This window comes from Sarcophilus harrisii, chromosome 2 (genome assembly GCF_902635505.1).
Source record: "Sarcophilus harrisii chromosome 2, mSarHar1.11, whole genome shotgun sequence".
Classification (NCBI taxonomy): Eukaryota; Metazoa; Chordata; class Mammalia; order Dasyuromorphia; family Dasyuridae; genus Sarcophilus; species Sarcophilus harrisii.
This window is the reverse complement of record NC_045427.1, coordinates 515,670,798-515,676,797: the sequence shown is the minus strand read 5'-3', so window position 1 is coordinate 515,676,797 and position 6,000 is coordinate 515,670,798. Positions and strand designations below refer to the sequence as shown.

At 39.7% G+C, this 6,000-nt stretch overlaps 1 protein-coding gene across 1 annotated transcript in view; it reads left to right on the top strand.

Moving 5' to 3' along the window:
* The first annotated feature begins 314 nt into the window (after positions 1-314).
* Positions 315-6,000, top strand: part of PAQR5 (progestin and adipoQ receptor family member 5) — a 76,459-nt gene continuing 70,773 nt past the window's right edge. Inside the window, exon 1 of the mRNA XM_003755687.3 lies at positions 315-475. The gene's annotated coding sequence lies outside the window, so the exon portion shown is untranslated. The remainder of the gene's footprint in view (positions 476-6,000) is intronic.

The following is a 6,000-nucleotide window of genomic DNA, read 5'->3' as shown; positions in this document are numbered from 1 at the left end:
AAATAAGATGTAAGTTTAGCTGTAGGTCTCTATTCCCCGTAGGCCAGGAGAGACTTAGCAGGTGGGAGCCGCGGCTTGCATGTCAGTCTGGTTGACCGCCGAGGGAGGAAGGAAATCACCTCTTGGAGGGTCCTTGTCAGGATAGGGACAGTATCCCGCAAGGTCAATGCCAATCCTTCTTGCCTCCCCCACTCCCAGTCCTGAAGCGGCCTCGGGAAAAACGGAGAGCTGGACCTTCCCCATCCCTGGCCGGCCCGCCCCGGCTCAGCTCCTCCCTCGACCGGCGGGGGCGGAGACGGACCGGGCTTGAGCAGCCCGCCCGGGCTGGGCCAGGTGCCGCGCAGTCTGTCCAGGATCGGGGAGGTCAGGCTGTGGCCGTGGCTGTCGGGGATCGGGGGAGGGGTGTGGACTCCTAAGCAGCCCCGGCCTCCGGCCCGTCGCTCTGCTTCCCACCCCAGCGCCCCGCGGAGCCCAGGTAAGGGAGCAGCAGCAGGGACGCCCTCCTCTCCTCCCGGCCCCTCTCCGCGCTGGCTGCGGCTCTCCTTCCTTCTTGCGCCTGGCTCCGCGTACTCCCCCTCTCTTTCTCCTTTCTACAGCTTTCTGGGCCTCGGTTTGCTCCTCTGTCACAAAGCGCTGGGGTACATATTCGATCTCCAAGATCCCTTCCTACTCCAGCAGTCTAAACACGCCCGGCGCTCCCCACCACACACGATCTCTCTCCTGGCCACTCGCGTGCCTTCCTCTCCGCCTTCTAACTGTACACCACCTGTGCCCCCTCACCCTTTCCACGCACCTGAGCTCCCTCTACTGCGCCCTGAACTCCCCATGCTCCCCGTTCTGGCTTCACGGGCTCTTGGAACCTATGAGTTCTCACTGCACAGACTTTCCAAAACTTACCTATCCCATCTAAGTTCTGTCAGGACCCCACTTCTTTCCATTCCCTTCATCCTGCCTCCCTGCGGAGCCCTACAGTGCAGCGGGTTTCTCGGAGAACAGGGAGAATTTTCACAGTTTCTTTGAATTCGTTTTTTTTAAAACCTCTATCAGCCCCCCAGTCGCTAATCCCCCTCCCTATTTCCCCTAGCTTTGTATCCTTGAGAGATGACTGATTTTTTTTTCCTTAGACGATGTTTTTGTGCTTATTTTCTGCCTCAGTTTAGTTCAGACATCCAATAAAAGTCTAACACAAGATTGATAGATTTTCCCACTAAACACTGGAGAGGAGGGAATCTTGGTCCTAAGGGGAACTAATGCTGATTAGAGCCTTAGTCCAGAGACTAATTGAATTTTCAACTGTTTATCCGTGGGTTTGTGATTTCTTTGAGAAAAGGGACAATGTAGGGATCAGATAGGCTGAATTGATAATTGCCGACTAGACCTATTTATGCTTCTACACATTATCTCACCTAATCAGATCAACAGCTTTGTCAGGTAGATGTGCAAATATTATGATTCTATTTTGCGGATAAAGAAATTAGGGTTTAGAAAAGTCAAGTTTCTTTCAGAAAGTCACGGTACCAGTAAATTGCGAAGTTGTATCGAATGGAATGAAAGTCGTTGAGCCTTTCCAAGTTGGGTAGGGGAAGAGAGATAGAGGCTGCATCTGTGATTTCACTAATCTACGATAAGGACCCTTCTGCCACTGTAATGGCAGCTTCTCCACAACTTGGGCAGCATCATAGCCAGTATGTGTCAGAGTCTGGACTTCAACTAGGTCTATCTAGTTTTGAGGTGCTCTTTGTCCTCTGTACTTCAGATTAAATTGGGGAGAGACAGGGAAAATTTGGTCAAATAAATGGCCTTTTACGCTACAGAAAGGAGAAGGAAAGAGGAGGGGGAGCTCGTAGGGAAGATTCTTGAGTCTTAAGTGTTGTTTTTTTCCAGATTCTGCTTGGTTCCTGTTAAATCTCCTTCCCATTTAAGAGTAGATATACCCTTTCTCTGCTCCCCTACTGGCTTTTCCAGCTTCCTTAAAGTCATAATGAAGATCCTATCTTCTCCACTTTCACCTTTTCTGATCCCCCTAAATTTCAGTACCTTCCCTCCATTAATTATTTGCTATTCATCCTCTCGATAGCTTGCTTGTACATAGTTGTATTACTTGAGAGTCCCCTGAGAATGGGGGGTACCTTTTGACTTTGTCTTCCTAGCACTTAGCACAGTGATTCAGATACTTCATAAATGCTCACTGACATTTAAAAATAATGGTCTGAAGCTGTGATTTCATGATTTTAGGGAACTTTAAGTGAGGAAATCCCTTCTACTGAGGAACATCAGCAACTTTTCTGCAACTTCCAGACTCAGAAAGTTGTTGAGGGCCCTGAGAGATTGTCACTTGCCTAGAGTTATAGAACATATAGAGTATATGTTCCAAGATTGATTCCCATACTGCCTCAAAATCTAGAAAGTATTTTCCTTATAACTTTAGAGGTAGGCAGTGCAAATATTGTCTCATTTTTCAAAACAAGAAACTGAGCCTCCAAAAGGCTAAATAACTAGTATTAGAATCTGGTTTAAATCACTTCCTTTTGACTGAGACCAGTGGATCTTTTCTGTTTAGTTTTGGAGGAGGCATGGCTTTTCTACTAGAATTAGAACCTGAGAATCCTTGTGATTCTTTCCTAGATCTTATTCCTTGCTGTAATAAGGAGAACATGGGATTTGGAATCAGAAGACCTGGTCTGAGTCAGAAGAGCTTTACCACTTGAGAGTTGTGAGGAACAACAACAGCAGCAATCTTGGGAATGTCAGTTTCCTTCCCTGAAAAATTAGGGATTTGGACTAACTGATCTCTGATTTCTTTTCTAGTTCTAAGGCCTATAATTCTATGGTAGATTCATAAATAGGATCTTTGATGAAAAAATATATCTTTAGTTTTGATAAAGTCAAGGGGAAGGAAAAGTAAGAAGCATTTATTAAGCACCTATTTATGTGCTAGGCACTATGCACAGCACTTTACAATTACTTTCTCATTTGATCCTCATAAAAATCCTGGGAGTCAAGCACTATTATTGATCCCCATTTTACAAGTGAGTAAAGAAAGGCAGATAAATTAAGGGACTTGCTCAGGTTCACAGAGCCAATAAGTGCCTGAGAAGAGATGTGAACTAAGATTTTCTGACTGGGGGCTTCAGCTACTCATTGAACCATCTAAATGGAAAAAAAAAAAAAAAAAAGCTAATTGCACATTCTTCCCCACTTGCAGGAGTACTTGTGGGACAGGTTTTCTCCAGATTAGTGTCAGTTTCTTCACATCTTATTACATTTTATCCTCAAGCCATCTTTATTTTCTTTTCTTTTTTTTTTTTTTTTTTGCTGAAGCAATTGAGGTTAAATGACTTGCCCAGGGTCACACAGCTAGGAAGTATTAAGTGTCTGAGGTCAAATTTGAGCTCAGGTTCTCCTGACTTCAGGGTGCTCTTATCCACTGTGCCACCTAGCTGCCCCAAGCCATCTTTTTTGAGAACAGGCAAGGGTATATATTGCTGAAATTCAGGGAATTGAAATAATGTAGTCCAAGCCATCTGGTTAGTAGCTCTGAAGTCAGTCTTGAGAAGGTACCAAAAAAGACAAGAATATTAGGGACATTTTGCCTTTCCACTTATCCATATCCTATTCACTCTTAAAGATATAATACTTTCCTTTTGAATGATTTCAGTTAATATTCTATCCCTCTTAATTCAACAAACCTTCTCTGAGTTGTGAACTGATCCAATCACTTTAGAGAATAATTTAGATTTATTTAGAGTCAAAAAGATGTAAAACTATAAAACCCTTTAACCCAGAAATTCTAGGTCTGTATCCCAGAGAGATCATAAAAAATGGAAAAGGACCCACATGTACAAAAATATTTATAACAGTTCTTTTTATGGTGGCAAAAAAATGGAAATTGAGGGGATGCCCATCAACTGGGAAATGGCTGAACAAATTGTGGTACATAAATGTAATGGAATACTACTGGCCCATAAGAAATGATGAGCAGACTGATTTCAGAAACACCTGGAAAGACTAACATGAACTAATGCAGTGAAGTGAGATCAATCAAGAGAACATTGTACATACTAACAAAAACATTATATGATCGATCAACTTTGATAAACTTTGCTCTTCTCAGAAATACAATAATGAATACAGATTGAAGCACACTATTTTAATTTTTGTTGTTTTTTTTTTTCTTTCTAGTGGTTTTCCCCTTTTGTTCTGATTTTTCTTTTACAACATGACTAATGTGGAAATGTTTCATATGATTACATCTGGATAACCTATATGAGATTGATTACCATCTTGGGGAGAGGTGAGGAGGAAGAGAGAAAAAAATGGAAATAAAAATCTTATAAATGTCAAAAACTAAAAAACAACTTTAAAAAAAAGGAGAAAAATAAAACAAAACAAAACAAACCTACTCTGAGTCCAGGTTCTGGAGTCAGAAAGATGGATACAAAGTTAGACATAGTTCCCATTCTCAAGGAGCTTACAATTTTTGTTTTAACGTTGCAATTTATTTATTTATTTAGTTTAGTTTAGTTTTGAATTCCAAATTCTCTTTCTCTCTCCCACACTCTTCCACACCTACTGAGATATCAATTAGACATGTGAAATCATGCAAAACAGGTATCAGTATTTTTTTTAAGTGTGACAAATAAATTAGAAAATTATACATTAATTTGCACTCAGAATTCACTAGTTCTCTCTTTGGAGGTGAATAACATATCATGAATCCTTTAGAATTGTCTTAGAATTTTGTACTGATTAGAGTAGTCTTTCACAATCTATCATCATTACAATACTGCTGTTATAGCATACAATGAGATCTCAGTTCTTTTCACTTCACTTGACATCAGTCCATATAGTTCTTGCCTTGTTTTTTGAAACCATCTTCCTCATTATTTTTTATAGAATAATGGTCTTCCATTACAATCATGCCATAACTTGTTCAGCCATTCCTCAATTGATTTTTAGTTCTTTGCTACCACACAAAAAGAACAGTGATATATATATCTCAAAGGATCTCAAAAACATATATATATATATATATATATATATATATATATGTTTTTGAGATCCTTTTCCTTTTTTAAATCTCTTTGGGGGTACAGACCTAGTCAAAGTATTTCTGGGTCAAAGGGTTTATAGCTTTATAACCTTAAGCATGATTCCAAATTGTTCTCCAGAATAGTTGGGCCAGTTCATTATTCTATAATAATCATCAGTATAAGATATTTTCCACTCATCTCCCCTAGCATTTGTCATTTTTATGTATGTATGAGATAGTACCTCAGGGTTGTTTTAATTTGCAATTCTTTAGTCAATTATAATCTAGAGCATTTTTTCATATGACTATAGGTAGCTTTGATTAATTTCTTTGAAAACTGTGTATTCATCTGCTTAGACCATTTATCAATTGGGGAATAACTTGAATTCTTATAAATTTGACTCAATTCTATCTTCTGTGTATATTTTAAAAACTAGGTTTTTAATCAAAGAAACTTGCTATAAAATTGTTTATATTATTTCATTATCAACAGTAACTTTTAGCATACTTTCCCTGATTATCTCTTTTAATTAGCTCTATTTTTGCTTTTGTTTTGTCTGAGATCATGATTGCTACCCTGACTATAATCTAATTTAATATCCTAGGAAATAGTGGAAGGGCATTATACATTTAGAGCTGGAATAGACTTTATAGTTTAACCTATAATCCAATCTGCTCGTTTTTTCAGAGAAGTAAGGCATTTTGTCCAAAGTCACAAAGACTATCAATGGCAGAACCAGGCTTTGAACCTAGATCCTTTCATTGCAATTTTAGGACCCTTTCCATTTTATCCCAGTACCATGTTTTACTTATTTATTTGTCTTATTTGTTTCACGCACCTAGCACTATGCTGAGCACTAAAATTTCCTGATTCATAATCCTTGTTGATGGCCTGAATGATTATCCCCAAGGGAAGAGAAATTGCTGTGCCAGTTGCAATTGTATCCTCCAACATTTACAGTAAATCC